This window comes from Conger conger, chromosome 2, assembly GCF_963514075.1.
Source record: "Conger conger chromosome 2, fConCon1.1, whole genome shotgun sequence".
NCBI classification, from domain to species: Eukaryota; Metazoa; Chordata; class Actinopteri; order Anguilliformes; family Congridae; genus Conger; species Conger conger.
Window position 1 is genome coordinate 55,651,706 of NC_083761.1, and position 23,477 is coordinate 55,675,182.

The window sequence follows — 23,477 nt, forward strand, 5'->3', positions numbered from 1 at the left end:
GAAGCACTTGCTACACCACCAGCTGGTAAATATAATGTCATATTGGCTATATAAATTCTGGGAGTAAGAACATATGCTTCAAGCCAAGTCAGGGGCAAAACAGCTGAAATAGTGATTGAATAAGAGCTGTCAAATACATTTATGTAGAAAACAAAGCTTTTCTACCCATTTTTCTGCAGCAGCATAGACAGAGTCATCGTGGGAGAGGGTGGAACATTAAAAACGTCCTCTATGTTTCTGGAGTGAAAACAGACAATTGTCAATTTGACTCTGCGGCTTTACTCTGTAGCGCATTTATCACCTGTGTTTATTTGCCACAGTGGCTGCTAACCACTCGGTAATGATTTTGAAAATACTGTGTAAACCAGCTTTTTCCTATCTCTACTTCCCAAGGAATCTGAGCCTGGCAGATTAATGAATCGTGAAGTGTGAAAACTTCCTGAGATGGGATGAGTTACACAGTATTTCCAGATGTGAGGCGCTACTGTCGAAATCTATCTGAGGCTGTCGCTTCTTAAAATGGTTTACCCCAGATATTTTAAAGATGAGGAGGCCCCACCCAAGCCATTTGCTGGCTTTGTTCACTACAAGAGCTTATGACGGCTGCAGTTAATCTAAGTACAGTATTTTCCAAACAGGCACCACCAGAGGCACGTAATCTGAAATGAAACATCCAAACCTGCACTAATACTCACACACAACAGCGAAAACACGTTTGTGCACGATGGTTTTGATGTTGCACCAGGAATTTAGTGTACATTTCCACCAAAAAACCCCATAAAAGATGAGGTTTCACATACGTTTTTCAACATCTACAGCCTTTCTTAATCAATTTACTTACCTTCTGAATATACAGTGTATTAGATCATTTTGAGTTATGATTTGAAGAAATAGACTGGAAAACATGTAAGATTCGGACTCTTTGTAGGAACAGTTTGTTTTCCTCACTGAAAATATCATAACATTGGTAAATATGCATCGAATGTTCTGCTTCACATCTCTACTTAGACTGTGGAATTATGGAATCAAAGAAAATGAAGTTTATCGCATTTATATCTATAGACATGCTACCATTTGATATGAATGAAATTGAGCTTCTTTCTTTATAATGTACATGTACAATTTATTTGTCAGGGACAACATACAATAAAAAGGATTCATAATAGTCATTCAAAGCATTGTAGCCAATTTATCCAAAAGTCTAGTCCCAAAGTGAATTTTTTATTTACATGATCTTGTGAGACTCATGGTATACACAGACACTGTTGTAATCTCTGTAAAATTAGAAAGCAACCTATTTAAGTGTATCCGACACCATTCAAGTAAATGCATAAATAAGTCAATGAATAAATAAACACATAAATGAATAACCCCTACAAAATCTTAGTATTCCCAACATTTTGATAGATGGATATCCATTTTAATCCCAATCATATGTGAGGGAATGATTTTGACTGATTGTTTCCTCATTTAATTCACTCCTTGTGTTCTGCTGCGGTCACTGCCACAGTGGCGGGGTGTTGGAAGTTCAGTTTTGTTAAGGGATTTAATAGAGAGAATGATTTCATTGATTTGGGTCAAGCCCAACATAGCAGGACACGGAAGAAATGGCCAAAGGGTGTAGTTAACCTAAAGATAATTAGCTATTATTTCAAATTCCAAACCACATTAACCTTTTACATTTTATACAGGGATTACTTCTGATCACACACAGATTTCGCATAGGGAGGAAGGCCCATCTTCCAACAGACTCATGCGTTTGGGGCGTGGGGGGTGGGGTGAAAGGAGGGGGGGGCACAGTGTAAACAGGCTCTTTGAACAGACACTCCAAGAGAGGGTATATCTCCTTGAGAAGTGCTGGAGAAGCATTTTTCTCACAGAAATCTTTTTCAATTAGAATGGCGCGGTAGTGCTGTGGAGGTTTATTTTTTTTAAACGTGGCCTGTTGTCGCTGTCAGTATGTTTACTTGCCTTTATATTCAGCCACAAATCCCTTCGAGAAAATGTAAAACATTTTGTGCATCACCGTGATTAAAGCTACAAATATACACCTTTAAAGACCGTTCTGTGACTGGAAGGGACATACAAAAAGACATTCCTAGAGAAATACAACATATCAATTAATGCCTAGATAACAAGGCATTGTAATGATTCCACATCCTCTATGAAGCCCCACTAGAGGAAATCTGTAACCCAAAGTCTATGGTCTATGGTCTATTTTATTTGGAGACCAAGACCTTAAATGAATGTATTTCTGCAACAGACATAACCTTATTTTGAATAAGGTTATGGCTAAATGAAGGCTGACTGGTTATAATGGTCTGCCACTGATAAGCTGTAGTAAAGGTAGGTTGGCTTGTTTGGATAGAAGCCTCACTCTAAATATGCTGATTGGGGCCTTTAATGCTAGGGCTATAATTACCAAGCTTATGAGACAAGTAATTTTGGCTCTTCACTGCCACATTATATAGCTCTGATTATAAGGCATGGCACCTCAACAAAATGTGCCGTGTATCACTCAAACTATTAAAACTATCACTCATACTGTAGGTTCACTGTATGTGCACTTCAATCACAGATTGATATTTATGGCACATTTACTGCCTTTACTGCCTATTACTATTGATGGTAATACTAATATAAATATTAATAAGAATATAAATACTACTACTACTGCTACTACTACTACAACTTCTACCACTACTAATAATAACAACACCAACAACAATAATAATAATAATAATAATAATAATAATAATAATAATAATAATTATAATTATAATAATAATAGATAAGATTATTGACAAGCCTTAATGTGATAATGACAAGTTAGACACATCTAATTCAATCCCCTCAATGAAACCTTATACATACATTATTTTTGAACAAACTAAACAACAGAGATTTGAACTTGACATATTGCATGTAGGGTGAGCAAATTGAACAATATATCTAGTATATCTAGTATCTAGTGCAACAAATGCAGGTTTGTGTTGGACCATGTACTGATCTAAACCATAATACATACAGTGCACAGTATGTAGAATTTGAACATTCAGAAATGGGTAGACTTTGACAATGAAGAGGTTGGTATGATTTTGGATACTGGGCTCAGAGTCAGTCACCTAGGGGCCTTGGCCAAGATACCAAGCTGCCTACTGTTAACTGAGGACTGGAGACACCATGAGCCAGCTCACTGTGGTCATGTGAACACACAAAGCTGTGTGGTTTTGGCAACTGGAAACTTTATTTTTCAGCTTACAGTAACAAGCTCAGCAAAATGCACAATACATAGTATTGGGAATATGTTCTGTTCTTGACTTTTTTTAAATTCAGGTATCCACTGAGACATCAATTTGTTATTAGCGCTTCTGATATTATAAATGTCTGTTATAAATGCCAGGTAAAAAATCAGCAATAAAGATTTCACACCGAAAATGTTTGATTATATATTTTAATTTCATATTTACTTTATTAGGAATAATGAAATTTTAATTGCACATTTATAAATAGAATGTAATGCACTATTCTGTTTACATATACTGTATGTGTAAAAGGCAAAATAGCCTTCATGGTCTGAGCACAATAATCACAGTCTGTTGCTTATACCAGACATTATTTAAACTATATTTTTATTTTTATTCTGTTTTTTTTCCATTATCTCCACTTCGTCAGTATGTTCAACTCACCACCAGATGACTGCTTCACTTTGTTGTCATGTCTATTAAGAATAGGTTGACTGGAGCTTGCTGTATGAGGGATAATCACAGCCTGTAAATATTATGTGGAAGACATGCGTGCCCATATTACTATCTTATTTCATCAGATCTACAATCGTGTCTTTGTGATTTGCATAGCTTTCATGATTTAGAAGAACAAAGAGGGTCCGCCTCATGATCTCATTGAAGGGGTATTGTTTCAAACCCACAGCTCTCCTCATCATGCTGTGGAGGTTAGGCATATCAGCGAATAAAAACCACCTTCGCAAACAACATCTTCCTCCTTCTCATTACTTTTTACACAGCCATGGTGATTATCAAGGATACTTTCAAGGAAACCCGTTCATTAAGTTTAAGTAGCCTGCATGCCACGGGAACAATGAGAAAAAAAAAAGAAAAACATTTTTGAGGTAATTAATTACATTTAATAATTGACTAACTGCACAGTTCAATAGTAATTCATTAGGAGATTATTATAATAAAAGTGACAATAATAAAATTTACACTGGTTCCCGGTGGAATAGGCATCCCTGCCGTTGCTCAGCACCCCTAATCTGGCGTAAATAATAACATCTCTCTTCACACTCCCTTCTCCAGCCAATTCTCTAATTATTTATTCTGGAGTCACATGGCTGAGCCTTATAACTCATATCAGCACGTGCCAGTTACCTACTGACTGCCGTTTCTGGGCGTCTGCTCTAATCGCTAAATATATAAGCACATCGGAGAAGAGGAAGTTGCCACCACAATGTCATGGTTGTGTAGAAATGTCTGAAAATGAATGGAGCGCAGTCTCCGAGGTGCTCCCGACGCCGCCTCTCATGGAATATCAGGATTTATCTGGTAAATAGTGTCTAGGTACATAGCAAAAAGGAGATTTTGAAAGGGTCTGGAGGGCTGTGTTTATTCAAGGCCTGATCTTCTTAAAGAGGTAGCCGGCCAGACCGGGTTGAGACGTGGCTGGCCTCTCTCTGATTCGGCCTCTGAAGAGACATGACAGGCGCGTGCTCAAATGGCTGATGGCTGGGGAAGATGGGGTCTTCCTACGCGGAGAAAGAGTGGGAGCTTTGTGTGGTGGATAGGGATGGCTTTTTTGTGTCGCATTTAGGGGCCAACCTGCAGACCCAGTGCGCTCTCCCTCAAAACCAAGCACAATGTAATGAAGACACCAACAGAACAGGACTGGCAGGTCAAATGGGCTAGTAAGGGTTCACCAAGACTGGTCAGTTAGCCATTAGCGGCTACTATTAGTACAGTGGCTCAAGAGTAAAGAGTGAAAAATATGGCAGCAATTTTTTGAGTTGGCTGAGTCAAAAATGAGAATAAATAAAGAAATAAAATCAGACACAAAGTAGTATATGGCATGAAGTTTTGCCATGCAGTTTCTGGTGCTTTATTTGACTTTTTTTTGCTTGAGTAATTTATCATGGACTATTGAGCAGAGACACACAAGCTTTGCTGAGCTGTTGGAAGCATAGTGAGAGACAACTCGATCCTTGAAACTCTCATCAATAAATCTTTCCAGCAGAAAATATAACACCTGCCCAATTTACCCAGGCCAATGATTGTTTAATGTTGTAATGGAAACAACAAGACACACTGACGTAGTTAATACTGTACACATATTTTGAGTAGAAGAAAAAAAACGGATTCTAAATTGCACCACTACGCTGTACGACAAAAAGGTTTCACCACAACGAACGTGCTGTCCATCATACGTTTAAAGGCAAAACACAGGTTCTCAGTTAGTTCTTTCATTGTAGTCTGTCAATGCCTATTGCCTTTTTTTAGCACAGCATCATGCGCAACATGATACCATATTTGCTGTCATCTTTATTTACCTTTCTTCTCTCCAGTCGTATGTGGCCACGGATGATGAGGAAGATACTTGCCTGACACATTTCTACAATTGCCACACTCAACGTCGTAGTGAAAAAAAAAGATCAGGAATGTTATTGCAAATGAATCTATTTTTAAAAAATGAGCAAGTCGCAGCCGTAGAGACAAACTAGGCTTCATAGAGCGATATAGGATTCCTCTGCCTCTATTGTTATAATGAAGTATTAGGGTGGCTTTTTGGCATCTCAAAGGCAGCCAGTTATAACAACCCTGCGTGCTGCCTCATCAGTTTTATTGATAGAAACTTCATGATGTAAAGATGGAATTGTTCAATATAATTTCGCTGGTTCACTAGGGTACACACATTGACAGCAATACATTATCTTCAGCAAATGCATTGCCATTTAGCTGCTCTGTAAAAACTATCCTTTATTATTTTTTAATGCTCTAGCAAACCATTAAAATGATTAAGAGAATGTTTATTGTTTCATTCCTTTTAATTGCCTTTTAAGGTCCCGTGTTTTAACAGAAGGGTGAGGGACAATATATTGTATGTATTATATTGCTAATTGACATGCTTTGAAAATATGTATTTAAAAATATATATAAACCACAGCTATGCTAGGAGAAAAAAAAGATGACATGAGAATGAGAATATTTATTGATAACCATTATGTATGCATGATCATCTTTTTATGCCTGGTCTAGCTAACATCTCTATGGTTTATTACCCATATACTGTATGTCGGTTATTGCTTTTTCTAGGCAAAGCACATTGTGGCAGTTGTACAACTTTTGATTTTCTTATTGTTGACCATGGCAAGCTAAACCATTTTCAAATTAATTTTCAGGATGGATAACATATTTTGTTATTTGTGTTTCACTTTGGCATTTAAGCATAGGCCAACTTAAGAAAAAAAAGACCTTGACATGCACCGTTTAATGGTAATAATTTATTCACACATCTGGAGCTATATAAGCATGGTTTGTAATGGCGGAAGATAATTTTATAATCCCCCTTGCCTAACACGCATTCGTGGGTGTTAATATCCATTATTGTTCCCAAAGCAGTCCTGATTTGGAATAATCAGGCAAGGGATGGGCTATAGTTCAAAAACAGACGTAGAGCAGACAAATTTCCCAAAAAACTTTCCCCACTTTAAACATTTTCCCTATGACAGAAAAAAGCCAGTGCCTTCTCAGAAATGGCATTACTTTGGCAAATATTAATCTGGCAGTTTATTTAAACAAAAATCTCTTTTTAAAGACGGCAGTACCCTGGCACAGGTCCATAAGATATAATGGGTTTGAGCTGGCATTACTCATAACCTAAATTAAATAGTGTCCAATGTTTCATTTCACAAATCTTATTTTAGCTTTCATTTGCTCTAGTGCAAGCTAATAGGCAGCTTCTGTTTGCAATTAAAATGGTTGGCGTGAACCTGCTTGCATGCCCTCTCAGTATGCAAGTTACGAAACTCGAAAATGCCTTCTCCCCCTCAGACTTATCCCAGCACTGCAAAAGCTACCTTTAGCGCTTTAGAGCCGAGACATAAAGTGGTACTTTGTTTCCTAAAACGTATGACCAATAAATGGTTCAGAACGTAATCCTTGGCACGCAGGTACAGCCAGGTACACGCGCTATGGCTAATGCACAAAAGCTATATCATGGACCTGAAACTAAATTTTGCGTAGGTCAACTTTGGAAAAGGCATAAATATAATAGAGGCCTCACAAGGCCCGAAATCTTTCACCTTAAAAGCGGGAGAAATGGAGGAACACATGCTCTGCTTGTGTCCAGGACTCAATCAATCGATCACATTAGCGCAAAGGAAGTGGGGGGGAAACAAACGGAAAGCAACACTTCAATACCGGCAAGGCGCCATCTCAGTGCTTCAGGCACAGTACTTAAAATAAGAAAAGTCCTGTTCTACCCCTGTTAGTGGGTGTGATTAGTCATAAAGGATCCTATTGTGCTGGGACTGGAAGAAAATTAGAGGTGATAGCAGGACTCAGTCGATACTATTTACCCCTCTGAAGTGTGACCGCATTTATTGTCAGCACAGGGAAGACAACTGATCGCTTTTTCCGAACACATTATTGACAGCTCGAGGAAAAGCTGAGGAAGGAACATTTTAAGACATTACACTTATTTCCCCGCTATTGATAAACAGCCCAGCCTTTCAGAATAAAAGATTAAAACAGGGCACGGAAATAATTAAAACCCCACCTATAGAATTTTAAGCCAGATATATGGGCAGCTACAGCACATTAATTTTCTGTGAACAAATTGCGATTCTCTCCAGAAGGCTAACTCCAAAAGATGAATTCAATTAAAAGTAATATATGTAAATCAGCTATCAGGTGGAATTGTAATGCACTTTCAGTTGTGGCACACAGAAAGATGTGCATGCTACTGTTTTAACCTCTTTACAAAGAAAATGCTACTTATTGCAGTCCAAGGTGCCCAAAGAGGCATATGCTGATATTTACATTCTAATTACGATTGCATTATTGCTGTTTCTGCAATGCTGCTGAGTAGCCAACCAGTAGCACTCTAAATCTAGTCAAGACATTAAGAATTAAGATTCATCTTAATGGCTACAATCATGAATAAATAAATAGAGGGGTGACTGGTAAAATAACCATGTTACAGCCCCTCACATCTATACAATATTGTGTCATAATCAGAAGCCTCCTCATTAGTGATTTCCGTTCAGCAACCCTGCAGCTTGACACACTAATCCCATCTGTTTACCAGCTTTGGGATGCCCTCTGTACAGAAGTCATGTGTTAATCCTTGAAAGTACTGATCGAGTGCACTGACGGTGCCATGGCTTCCGATCAGGAAATTTAGACTGTAATAATTTCGAGTGAATCCTGTGATCCCTGGGAAAACGCGTGTTTATTCAACAAACAAAACCGCGTAATCCGACGACCAGCACAGTTGGCTACCGAACTGCCTCTCTGTGTTAGATGAGGGTAAACCATGGACTGACAAAGCGCTCAGATGCACATACAAACACATGCCTGCACACACACACACACACAAACACAGTCACACACACACACAATTTAATAAATTATATTATTAATATTATGAATACACATATGAAGATACTATTATTACATTATCTAACAGTGAACCATTTTTGTGGATTAAGGACTGTGTCTACTCGGTGGTGTTATTTCATGTTTGTGGCGATGGCTGGTGACTTTTTTTCCACAGTATTTCATGTATCCAGACTGTACTCAGGTGATTGGGCAGGCTGTGGGGGCCCATTTGTCTTGCTTTTCCTTGGCTGCTTTGCCAGAGAGTTCTGGGTTAGATTCCTGTGGGGAAATCCATTTGTGGAGTGCAAAGATATTCCAACTTTTTTCTTCTTTTCTTCTTCTTGATTTTTGCCTATTCTTCATAAGCACTGAGTGAATCCATATTCCTGCGCTTAACAGAATCCATTGGGAACTGTCAATTGCCTTTTGTTTTTTGGCATATAAAACCTCAACACATTTTTATTTTCCTGAGAATTCAGCTTCAGCTTCATGTCATGGTCTGTACCAGGGATCATCAAATCACAGTCCTCGAGGGCCGAGAGCTGCAGGTTTTCCACCCTCCCTTTACCTGGGAGTCAGGTGTGAAGACAGTCTGGTCAATCAGTAGCACTAATTGTTCAGTTAATTACCCGAGAGAAAAGAAAACCAGGCCTGGATTTAGATTCCAGGGCCAAATTTGATGATCCCTGGTCTAGGCATTTTTCCCAGGCTCTAAATAATTGCATTTTGCAACCATTTATTTATATTTTAAGTTAATCTAACAATCTAAGCCTTCCAAGGTTTCGATTACAGTAATGAGCGGAATAAAAACCTTATGCTCCTTACTTCTACAAATAGTCTATCAATTTTTTATGAAAGCTAGAGACCCCTTGTTATCATTCTGCCGATCCAGCTTCCTTGGTGCCTGGCAGGAACAGAATTCTTCGCTATTAAATCATGTTACCTGATAATTTGACTATACCTCATTTCAAGTAATAACATACTGAGAAAAAATGAGACATTGCATAGGTTGATTAGAAAGTGTTGTCAAACATATTAGCACCTCCAGCACACAACGGTCTCTAATGACTCTCAACTGCTAAGTACCAAGAGGCCTGTACATCAACCAGAAAACCTCTGTTTTAAAGGACAGTGAGCATTTGAAATAACTGGCAGGATTCAATCAAAAGCACGTAGTCTTTAAGAGCATATGCAATTCGATAGAGCCAAAGCAAACCTTACTCGACCTGGGATTGTATCTCAAGATAGTCTACTTTTTTTATATTGTATTAATTTGTAAACAGTATGGAAGGTAAACCTGGAGACAGATTCACAAGTTCACTTGGCCTTTAAAAATCGCATTATTTCCAGTCTGAACACCACAATTTCAAGTGACACCATTTCCTCTTTCCTGGATTGTCAGAGCTTACAAGCATTAACTGATTTATTTTTTTTATGGGCATAAGGTTAGTCTGCTTAAATTAAAAAATGGAAGTCTTGTTCAGTTGTATTCAATCAGACATTTTGTCCTTGTTAATGAAGTGGTTGATAGTGTTTCATATACAGTAGGCTAGTTACTGTTAAATATAATAAATTCATGTCAGTGAGTTCACAGTATGTAAAGAAAACCACATTTACTGACTCCCTAGGGCTGTTCATACCATCAGAACCAAATACACTATTTTATGTTGTTTGACAATCCAACATAAACATTCTAATGGTAGAAAGGTAGTCAGCATGCCTTGATGAATAAGAATTTCCTTACCAAGATATCTATTTTCAGTTTTGTTCATGCTTTCAGACTTTCACTAGATAAAGAGCATGCTATGTCATGAAGTGTGAATAAAGAAGGAACACCTGACAGAAATAATTTTGTTTCAGCTTTGTTCTGAACTGTACAGGGTCATTCAGTGTGGCGAGTAGGGTAAGGAAAACAATCACAATATTTAGATTTTCTACAGGCAAATGTATAGCAGCATGATCCACTTTAATATGCTTTGCTTAACCTTAGTTGTCATGTGTGGGGAGGTACTATATCAGGGGATACAACAGACACAAGATAGTGGGTTTCTCAGGGAGAAATGCCTGTATAGCATAAGAATATTAAACTTTATGTGGGTGAATCAACAATACTAAAAAGGATATGAGTGTCATATGGTGCAGGCTTTCAGAACTACAGTGGGCTCTAGAATTATGATAAATATGCACAAAATGTGCTGTAAATGAAAAAAATTATAGTTATTCACATATGCTCTATTTTCCAACATGCATAAGGTAGTAGTAATAATTAAATGGAATCAACCAAAGTCTGACATTTTTCAAATAAAGAAAATATTTACCCAAAAAACAGGTTCTACAATTATTGGCACCTCTGGTTTAACACCCCTTGCAAAGATGACAGCCATGAGTATTTTCCTATCACGAATAAGTTTAGAGAACACATTTGGAGGGATTTTAGACCATTTTTTAGACCATTTTTTTTTTACCTCCATGCAGAACGTTTCAGAATCATTCATATCCTTGGAATACCCCCCTCACCAGTTCAGACTACAGGTCTTTCATAGGATATAAGTCTGGAGACTGAGATGGCCATTGCAGAACATGGTTGTTGTTTTTACTTTTCTGTGTAGATTTTGATGTATGCTTGGAGTCATTGTCCTTCTGGACAATCAACCTATGACCATGACTCAGCTTCCAAGCACAAGCAACCAGATTCTGCCATGATTTCCTTGTATTGCGTTGAAAAAATTATGACATTGATCTAAAATAATGCCCCTGGACCTCTGGTAGCAAATCATCTCCAAAATATCAATGGCCCCGCCATATTTGACATTAGGTATGAGGTTCTACTCCTTGTATGCATTCTATTTTGCCACAGACACGTCAATGGTGTGTATGGCCAAAATGCTCAATTTTGGTCTCATCTGGCTATAGCACTCTCTTCCAGTCATAATTCCAAAGATGTTTGGAAAATTCAAGATGGTTTTTGGTTTGGTTTATTGTGCTCAATAAGGGCTGTCTTTGTGCCATCCTTCCAAAGAGTTTGCAGGTATGGAGGTGCCATTTATGTTTTTTTAATGACCCCAAGACAACCAATTTCTGCCATTTTTAAACTGCTATCCTTGAGTTACTTATGTCCTCCCTCACCATCTTCCTTACCACCCGTGAGGATAATATGCACTTACATCATCTTCCTGGCAAGTTTACAACCATTTCATGTGTTTTCCGCCTTTTTATTATTGACCTAACAAGTGGTATGTTTAACCGTTTGTGTATTTTCTTTGTACCCATTAAGTGACTTGTGACGGCAATTACCATCTGTGTCTTCTGAATTGACAGTTCTTTGGCTTTTCCCATGCTGATGGTTGACAAAGGGATTTGCATGCTTATTACCTCATTTTATTTTGATTACCTGTTAACTTTAACCGCTAGGGGCAGATGTTCAGATTTTGTATCGGCAATTTCATATTTTTTTATTTTATTTACTAGAATTGTTAGGGATGCCAATAATTTTCCGCACCTGTGGTTTTCAGAAAAAAAATTGAATACTAAATAAAAACATTGACACATGAGAGTAAATGTATTGAAATAGACGTATATAGTTTTCCAATATGTTCGAACATAAAATATCATTATCTATGTTATTTATTATATGCAGCCTTTTTTCTCCATTTTCATTAAGGGTACCAATAATTCTAGAGCCCACTGTATGTGTATGCCTTGTTTAATTTATTTTAACCAAGTTTAATACATTTTTATATGTAGAAAAGCAGTATATGGGAACATTTTTAACACAATGAGAATTGCTTCTTGAGGAAAAGAATTGCTATTAGATTCACCAAACTAAAAATATTAATAGCCCTAATTTTCCAAATGCATGCTTGCAAAGGAATGGGATGTGGATTAAAATCACCTTGTATGCATAATTTGTAACAATGACTAATTCAATTTTGTAACTTGTATGCAGAGGGACATTCCATTACATTCAGTGGCCATTAATCAACACTGAGGAAATGTAGATGGAATGTTTTATTAAAATACACAAGCCGTGCATAAGCAAAGCAGAAGTGGTTTATGTGGAAAAATAGTTTGTTCTTGGGGCTGAGGAGAAGTCTCTCTGGTGCACATACTGCTTGCAGAGTTTGAAGGGGAAAAGAGAGAAACTAAACAACAATTGCACCTTGACTTCAACCATTGAAAGAAACACTAGAACTTAAGACTGAAAAGTGGTTTCGCAGTGCTGATAATATCTTTCATATTTATTTTTGCACCCCTTTGTGTTACATTTACAAAAACGAATTCCACCTTTCTAGAAAGTCCAACCAATAGATTTACACCACAGCTATTTTTTGTCTCCCATCAAAGTGCATGAATAATTTACACTCTAATTAAAAGTGAGGTCAAACAATGAAAAATTGCCAAGCTAAATGGTTAGAAAGAGTCACGCTGAATTAGATTGAATATTTCTATGGGTGGATTGAGTAATTGTATTTTAAATCTGCATTTAAAATGCACTTCTGGGCAGATTACTGGGGGATGGGTGGTAATCAGTTCTTTATGATCTTATTACAAAAATGCAAACAGCATTAAAATAAACACATCATGCACATGGAATGAGAATACATGGAAATATAAATGGAACGTAATGCAAATATCTTTTATTTATGATTCATTTCTACTTGTCTCTTTTTACATTTACTCAGATCATGGGTTTTCCTCTTTCTAATAATCGCTTCAAGTGTAAAATTGTTTTACTCTCTGAAAATGTTTAGAACTGGAACTTTAAGCCTGGATTTTGAGATTTAAATAACAAGCTCTCCCAAAAAAATTGTAGCAATTCTAAGATTGTAAGCCAACAGTATCAGTGCTGGAAGGGGAAAAGGATATTTAAAGTGACGTGTGGTAGAGATCAGAGCGGACCAGAGAAGGCGTTTGGAAGGCTTAGTAGCTCTGATCAGCAGCAGTTAAAATCGCAGCTGGGCAGGAGATGCTGAGTCAGATGTAAAGGTATCCTATATCTAGCTGTAATGACACAGCACCTGGGATCACTCCGCGGGCTGTAATGGGCCTCGAGAGGGGGACGCATCTTCACCGCTCCAAAATGGAAGACAGACAGACGGATAGTATGCCAAACTATGTCTGTGAGAGGCGGCCTTGTCGCAGAGCTTATTTGAATTCCTGTTGAAGTTCTGCATCGAGGAGGCTGTGGCTTGTTATGTGATAGGTGTGAAATTTCTTATTCAGTTAGCTCTGCTCAGCCAGTTCAAGCAATTCACGGAAAAAAGTCACCTTAACATTAACAAGGCGTTTCTGTCTTCAGAACTGCTGCTCACTGGATTTTTTAAATTGTTTTTGGCACCATTCTTTTCAAACAAAGAGACTAGTGTGCGTGAAAATCATGAGATCAGCAGTTTCTGAGATACTCAAACCACCCTGTCTGCCACCAACAATCATTCCACGGTCAAAGTCACTTATATCACATTTTTTCCCCAGTCTGATGGTTGATGTGAACATTAACTGAAGTGCCTGACCCGTATCTACATTTCTGTATGCATTGCACTGCTGCCACACAATTGGCTGATTAGATAATCGCATGAATATGTAAGTGTAATAACATAAAAATGTTCCAAATAAAGTGCTCAGTGAGCGTAAATTATGCATCAATAAAAACTGCACTTATTATTTACCATAGGCCAGACCGGCGAATCCAGGTACACGCCCCTGCTTCACTGACGTTACATTTAATCACTTAAACACATTCTCACCAGATCGATTGATAGACAGACAGCAGTGGATACATTAGATAGATTAGATAGATAGATAGATAGATAGATAGATAGATAGATAGATTGAAAAAATAGATTGCCTCAGCACCAGTGTCAAGTAATGTTAGCTAGCTCCATGACTTGTGGCTATATCATTTGTATAGAGAGATAGATATATCGATAGATTGCATCAGGACCAGTGCCAAGTAACATTAGCTAGCTAGCTCTGTGTCTTGTATAAAGACACAGAGCTAGCTAGCTAATAGAGAGAGAGAGAGAGAGAGAGAGAGAGGGACACAGACACAGAGCTAGCTAGCTAATATATATATATATATATATAGAGAGAGAGAGAGAGGGAGATTGATATATTGATACGTATATATACTGTATCTATACAAATTATATACAAGCACGGAGCTAGCAAGTTAGCTAACATTACTTGGCACTGGTGCTGAATCTGTCTGTATGTCTGTCTATCTACCTATCTATTTAATCTATCTATTTATCCACAGCTGTCTATCGATCGATCGATCTGGAGTGTTGAAGTGATTTAACGTAACGTCAGTGTACCGCTGGATGTGACGATAGAGCAGGTGCAGATGGAGACTGGTGTAGGTGTCAAACATATAATAAAAAACATATTGGATATTGTTGTCAAAAGATATAGCTAATTTAGGTAAAATATCCTATTATACTTATCCCCGAGAAGGGGCATGGCTATGGTGTTGACGTGTTGCCGGTCTGTTCTATTGGCCATGTTAGCCATTTATGTTATTTAAGCATATTATGTTGCAAACTAGTGGGCAATAGTGTAACTGTAGGTGACATATATGCCTGATGATGTCGGATATGCAATATAAAAAAAGTTAGCCTTTGTTTTTTCGTTGGTAACCTGGAAAGAATGGATATTTTCAATTTGTCCCACATTGTCCCACAAAATCTTACTGTTTGTCCTGCATTTAGACTGTTTGCATCTGATCACCTTAACTGAAAGCTTGATGGACGTCAAGCTTCCATCTGGATGTCAAGCTTCCCTTTGGGGGGAGGGGTCTTCCTGGGTGTATGGATTTAGTATGTTCGTACATTTGTATATAGTACGTTAGTAAATAAATTTAACATGGACATTGTCCTTCACCATTAATACAATCTTGACAACAAATGCACAAAATGTTTGCAGATTTGTGGTTTGTGAAATAAGAGCACTGATTACAAAACCTATTTCACAATGGTTACATGCCATTTCCTTGTGTAATTAAAGTGAAATCACAGAGGTACATACACTGTTATTTCAAGTGATACACAAACATATACTGTATGCCTCACTGAGCCTCCAGCTTTCACCGAGTTTATACAAGAGGAAGTATCTCGTCTGGAATATGTTTAACAAACATTTGTGAACACCCACTCATATTTCAAATGCAAACACCACCTACACTTAACATAGCTTCTCCTGCACTCTGCATGGCACTGAAGACGTTTAAATATCAACAGAGGCAATGCCTAAACTATAAACAATCTGATCACAGGCACAGGAAAATGTTTAATTGCTTTTGCATGCTACTGCAAACAAGTATAAATTTGGCACCTTTGTTGTTTGATTTATTTAGACTATATCAAGTGTTTCACACTATCACATGACACTGTCTCCTCACTTATCTTGGGCGTCTTTACAAGGAAAAGGATTATGGGTTCCATTATAATTACCAGGCAAACAAGTCAAAGTTATTCTGTTTTTATTTCTTCAGCTGGAGCTGGCCTTTTGCATTTGTAAACAAGTACCACATTCAGGCTCCTCACCACCATGTGAAAATAATACACAACGCAAAAGCACTTTGTTATATCCTTAGTTATTATACAGTGAAGTGATATTAAGCAGCTTGTTAATTACTTGGTTTGCACCAATGAGTAGTATGATGCATTGCTGGAGCAGCATAAAGTTTGAAGAAACACAGAACTTGGTTGGAGTTATTTAATAACTAAAACAATTCAGTAGCAATTAAATGAGACAAGCAGCACATTCTTTTTCTACTCTTTTAGCTACAAATAAGCAAAGGCACCCAGATTTCTCACGAACAGCTGTGTGTATAGAAGAAGATAAGATTGTGACGTGACAGGATATCAAAACGCCTGAAAGGAGAACAATATGCAGAGGGTGAAGAATGGAGTTTGCTGTACTTTTGGGTGAAAGTCTTATGTTAATTACTAATTCTCACAACCACCAAATTAGCTTTGCTCAAATGATCTGTTTTGTGAAACAGCAAGAGAAATCAATTTGCATGCTAAATATAATACCGAAAATTTGATGAAGGGGATCAGAGTTATTATTTTTCCTATTAAACTGAAGAAAGGCCCATCACTGGAAAATAAGGAGGTTAATTTAGACCTAATAAACCTTTTGAAGAAAAGGATTATTTAAAAAAGACATTAATTTGACTGTAAAGTAAATGCTGAGAGCCAGGCACATTGTGCCATGGTGGCCACACTCTCACGCATCCTAATATTTGAATTTTAGTTGCAATATTTAACAATTTGGAATATACACAACCATATAAACAACTCATAAATGATTCATCATAAGTCAGGATATCAAAATGTATAAACTGAGAATAAGATTGCAGGAATATTCTATTAATCTTCCATTTAGTAGAAGAATACTAATAACGTAAACCTACTCTCAATGCTAAACCTATTCAGATTGACTTCCATAAAGTACACATGTAAAATTAACATGTTAACCAACATATTGTTATTCACCATGGAAGCAGCCAAAAATGACAGTCTAAAAACAAATAAAGTTTTAAAAGGTAGCAACAGAAAAAAGCTAATACTGCTGCTTCAAAATGAAAACACTGGATGTGTGGGTTTGGGGGTATTTTTGTCATATTGATGCACAATTTTCACATGTTGTTTCCACTGTTGTTCCCAACGAGGAGAGAACATTCTCTGTTACTGCCTAATTGATATTACAACCACTGCTACAAAAGACACTCCTGTTCCTTCCTTTTTGCTCCAAAGCTGCCTCTGAGTGCGAAACCACAAATGTTCATATTTCTTTATTTGGAATGTTTCCTTGATGGAAAACCTGATGATTTACTTGACTTCGATTCACAGTACAAGGTTGAATTATCTTTCTCCTTTAGATTAAGTTCAGGCTTGATGTCCAGTTCTGCATGACCTATGATCCCCTTGAATGTACACATCCCAGTCACTGTGACATTAGTGAAATGAGGAGGCGGCATACGCTGGCTTTTCATTTCCTCCTGATTCTCCACGATGGACCAATCGAAACATTTGAAACGTGAATCCCGATAAGAGGCGGCAAGCGCGTTATCTTGCAACACTTGACGCAACGCACGCGATAATAACGCGCTAGCTTAGCGGCCGTAGTCTGGGGTTGCGTAGCCGTAGTCCATGTTGTCATAGTTCATTTGTGGCAGCGTATGCGGGTAAATTACAACGCTCGGGGCCTGGGGTAACACCTTGTGTCAACAACAGTATTTCCCATTCATTAAATCGTCTTCAAGGTTTTGTTTGTCGCTGAAAGTTGCCTGGCTACATTAGCGCGGCGCTCCCCGATGCACTGGTAGAGGGCTCCGTTCGTCTCCCTCGGCCCGTAATTACGCTGAACGCAGGAGAGGCAAGATGAAGGCGTGCGGAATAACCCGCCTTTCACTCCATCCGTCCACCGCCGCTGATTTCTCAAGGTGAAATTTCTAGTTCAGTAGAGTCATATTCATTCGGCGGCAGCGGGCAAATGTCACACCTACACTGAACTGCGCTCAATGATTCTGCTATCCTATTCCATTTAAATTTACTCCACTTTTCCTTTCTGACACCTGTTTAAATCAATATCTTCCTCTCCGGGTCGTGGGCCGAATATGCCGAGGCGCTCACCGACCGCTTCTCAAATCCACTAAAATCAACACAATAATTGAAATATTTTCAAGCTGATTACACCAAGGCCCGAGGCTAGGCTGGTTGCTAAGGGTATGCTCCCTGGTTGCTAGGGGGAGTAAATCATCTTGCATTATTTGATTTTTGTTATAGATATGAAACCGCTACTCCCTCGATTAAATGTCTCACAGTCTAACACCTAGGGGACCAAGGGAAAGAGAGGGAAAGCAGCAACCTTGACCCTGTCAAATAAATATCTCTAACTTTTCCTGTCCTCGGGCTTTAAGTCTTTCAACACAAACCTGTCTGCTTATTTATTTTTCCTCACGTTTAAATAACAAAGCCAAGGGAACAGGCGGATTGAGGGAGAAGAAAAGGAATAAGGAAGAGAAGGAAATTGTGAGAGAACAGTGAGCTGTCTTCTGCTATTCAACAGTCTATCAGCTCTGCCAAAATGCTCTGTATTTCCCCTAACCTTGCCAAGACGGAGTGGCATAGCCAGCTAATAGCCTTGAAGTTGCAGGCTGAATCCATCTGGGGTCTTGGTTAGGGAGCTATATTGTAGCGATACACAGAGACACATGCAGAAAGCTTGTCTGGGAGAAGATCACAAAAGGTTTATAGTGTTGTGAACACAGAGACCATCCACATATGGGAGATTCTTACTGCAGAACAAGGGGTTATCAAATAAATATAGTTATATATTATATATATTATTCATTTTTCTATATAAGCTGTTTACCTATTGGCAATGTGAATCTTCATGTTGATGAGCAGCCAAACGTCAGCAGAGATAGCAGCATCTGGTAATATTACAGCATTTGGTTGATTAAGAAATATCTAAAAAATATACATACACTCAGTGATCACTTTATTAGGTAGGCCTGTACACAACATATTTAGTCAGCCAATCATGTGGCAGCAAATGCATAAAAGCATGCAGACATGGTCAAGAGATTCAGCTGTTTTTCAGACCAAATGTCAGAATGGGGAAGAAATACAATGTAAGTTACTTTGACCATTGAATCATTGTTGGTGCCAGACAGGGTGGTCTGAGTATCTCAGAAACTGCTGATCTCCTGGGACCTTACAACAGTTTCTGGAGTTTGAAGAGAATTGGGCTAAAAACTAAAAATATTCAGTGAGCAGCAGTTCTGTGGGCAGAAACACCTTATTAATGAGAGAGGTCAGAGGAGAATGGCCAGACTGGTCAATGCTCACTGAGTGTATATCTACTCAATACATACATACTGTACCCTAGTCCATTCATATTTATTCCAGCTATATTTAATTTTAAAGTCAGATGTTCCTTAATTAAGAAACAATGCTTTATATGTTTTGCAAAACATATGCAGTATCCTTGAAGCATTGTTCTGACCCACGTTAAACAAAACATGCTTAAGCAAATATGATTCCACAACCATGGCTCACAAGAGTGTGCATTTATCGTTTATGAAATGCTGTAAAATCTTACAGAACAATACCAATAGTGTTGCCATACAATTACCAAAATGTGTATAATTATTGGAAACTGCAATGTCTAAAAGTTATTTTTTTATAAATATAAAAAACTGATTTGATGAAGAATGTTAAAGTGTCTGAACTTTTTATGTAATTTATGTTTAGATACTTTAAACCCAGAAAAAGCAGAAAGACAACTTCTGCAATAACACAGTAAGGATAATATGTTTTGGGTTAATGCTTTATTGGAGACAGAGCTGGGCCAGATCAATAGGGCAACTTTCACTGCGGAGGGTGCAGCAGGCATTGCTGTCTGTTTGCTGACTTGCCCTGTTGTTTTTGTTTTTTAGCTTTATTTGTCCAACCTTGACAGTGAAATGCTGACACGAACAGGCAATTCAAAGAAACAACTGTAGTAATAAGTTAATCTTACCTGAATACACAAGAAAATGTCATCACATTGGAAAGGCATAGACTCGTGACAGAAGGAGGACACCATTTCAGGCACCGAGGTAACATTGGATGAGAGGCTTCTTTGTCTGTGGGCCGAAGACTGGAGTGTGGAGTTAGGTCCAACGCCTGCCAAAAGTGCAGTTTCCGTTTCACGCTCTGGTCTAGTGCCAAGTCAAGTAACTATTTTTCAATATGCTAACCGAGTTCTATATCGACTTAACATTAACAATGGAAAAATACAACATTAAATAAGATGCATGCACTGAGAGGCGATTAGACTGTTTTCACAACAAATCAAGTCAGAACAGTACGCCTTTCATTAGGGTCACACAATCACATAGCGGTTGCTTTGTTTTTGTTTACTAATGAAAGCATTGCAATGTCTTAGCTTCCTTCACACTGAAAATGATCATTGTTCCTCCCCTCCAACACTAATTATTATTAAGGATAGCGCACAGATATAACACTGAAATATTTTAGTACAACTATAATAGCTTTGTTAATATCCTTTTTTTGCAAGAAATGGATGGTGTAAAAGGGGAATGAGGGATTAAAAATTTACATATCTTAATAGACAAACATGTACTCAGTCTCTCATCAAAAGTGCCATGTTGCATCTTGGGAATTGTAGCATGTGGGCTTGGAACCCGCTCAGCCCCATTGTCTCTTGCCCTGGTAGGGCACACCATGCTACAATAAACATGAATAGATTTCCATTGCCCCATGGGATAATTACCATAGATTATTCAGCGGGCGAGGAGCCTGCTTTATTGTACCGAAGGATAAAAAAAGAACTTCACCGCGACACCCCGGTTTTGATGCTTTCAGATGTCCTATGAAAATTCAGTTTCATTCTATTCCCCAATTAGTTCGCAATTGAAGAGGATTTGCTGCAGAAATGTGTCAGACACTTTGAAATTCTGCTGGTGCCTGCTTTTCCAAATGAGATCAGTCCTAGCACTAATGATGAGGTCAAGTAGAGAGGAGAGGTAGCGTCTCACATCTCCTCTCAGGCTCCAGCCCTAATGCTACACAATGTGCTCTTGGTTTATGTATACGCTGCCGATGTAAAGCCCCCACATGTTTGTTGCTAAGCGCTAAGCGCTATGGCAATTCGGCTCCCGTCTGCTACATTAGCTGCCTAGACGGCGAGAGTGATTGCTGCCGCTGCCGTGTAACCTTAGCCAATAAAAGCCCCTCCTCGAGACGGCTCTGTGAATGTTACATTTGCTCTCACAGTGTGGGGGAGCCAACTCCCCCTGCATGCTGAACCGCGGCTGGTGCTAAACCCAAGCTTTTTAATATCCAGTGTGGGTATGAGGCCTAGTCTGCAGACAGTCAAAGTGCCAGGTGGGCTGCCAGGCACAGTCTCTCTCCAGAGCTTATCTCTGTTACATCATAACACATTTTTACGTTGACCCAAATTCACCATCGCTGTTCAGCTGCGTTCCTGCAGTAGGGATCCTTTTTCCACAGCGAAAAGACAGATTTTCCGCCCGCTAAACCACTACCGCGTATAGACCAACGCTCGATCGTCGATTAACGTCCTCCTTTGTGGATCCCGCGCGCAATAAGACGTGGATGCCGGACCGCGTATTTTTGTGCGCGTGGGGTCTGCGGTGTGGCTCTTGTTTCAGATGTTCAGAACGGTGAATAATAACATTGTTAATGTGCGCCTGTGTGTAAACAGCAGGTGCGTGGTTGAGTGATACTGCCCTGCTGGGACTCCAGGCCTCTGCTGGGGCTAGGGATCAGGAGGGAGGCACAGGGAGAAATCTGTCACACACAGCAGAAACATACGCCCAGATATCACCCCGCATACCTGCCACAGACACAGCGTCTCGCAAATATCCACCGCAACCAGACTAGGTTCATATTATATTAATATATAGCGTATGTTTACCTTGATAAAGATACATGATTTAGATTTTTGAAAATGTTTGCACATCTATCGGAAATACTTTAGACGTACAAAATCTAGAGATACAGTGGGCTCCAGATTTATTGGCGCCCTTAATAGAAATTTAGAAAAAAGGCTGCATATACTAAACAACATGGATAATGATCTATATTTATCTATGTTCAAATATAGTCAAAAATGATATACTGTTATTTCAATACATTTACTCTCATGTTTACATTTTTTAATTTAGTAATCTCCTTTTTTTACTGAAAACCACAGGTGCCAAAATTATTCACACTCCTAACACTCCTATTGTAAATGAAATCAAACAAAGTGAAATTGACAATACAATTTGACTTCTTTTAGTTAATCTCAGTCTAAAGGAACTATATTGTTACTCAATAACAATACTCAATCACTTCCTGTTTCACTATAGTATTAAATGAGGTAAGAAGCATTCAAAATCCCTTTGTCAACCATCAGCATGGGAAAACCCAAAGAACTGTCAGTTCAGAAGACACAGATAGCAATTCACCATTATGGTAAGTCGGGTAATGGGTACAAAAAAACCCAAAAAAACATAAACAGTTAAACATACCACTGTAAGGGCAATTATAAAAAACAGTTTTCCAAACTACATTTGAATTATGACTGGAAGAGAGTGCTATGGTCAGATGAGACCAAAATGTAACATTGGCCATCCACACCATTGACATGTTTGGTGGAATGGAGAAGTTGAGGCACCTCGTACCTACTGTCAAATGAGGTCATTGATGTTTTGGAGATGTTTTGCTGCCAGTGATCCAGGAGCACTATTTAAGATCAATGGCATTTCAACAAAGTACCAGTAAATCTTGGAAGAAAATCTGGTCGTCTCTGCTAGGAAGGGGAGACTTGGTCGTAGGTAGATTGTCCAGCAGGCCAATGACAGCAAACATACATAAAAATCTACACAGAATGGTGAAGTAAAAACAACAACCATGTTCTGCAACGGCCATCTCAGACTTAAATCCCATGAAGAACCTGTGGTCTGAACTGAAGAGGAGGGTATCCCAAGGATATCAATGATTCTGAAATCTTCTGCATGGAGAAATGGTCAAAAATCCCTCCAATGTGTTCTCTCACACCAATTATTTGAAAAGACTCATGGCTGTCATCTGTGCCAGGAGTGTTTGCACAAAGTATTAAAGCAGGGGTGACAATAATTGTGGAACCTGTTTTTTGGGTAAACATTTTTTTATTTGAAAAATATAAGACTTTGTTAGATTCCACTGAATCATTGATAAAGCACACTGCTTTACACATGCTTGAAAACAATACTTATGTCAATAACAATAGCTGTATTATATTTTAGTTTACAGCATTTATTATCCATATTTATCAAGGGTACCAATAATTCTGGAGCTCACT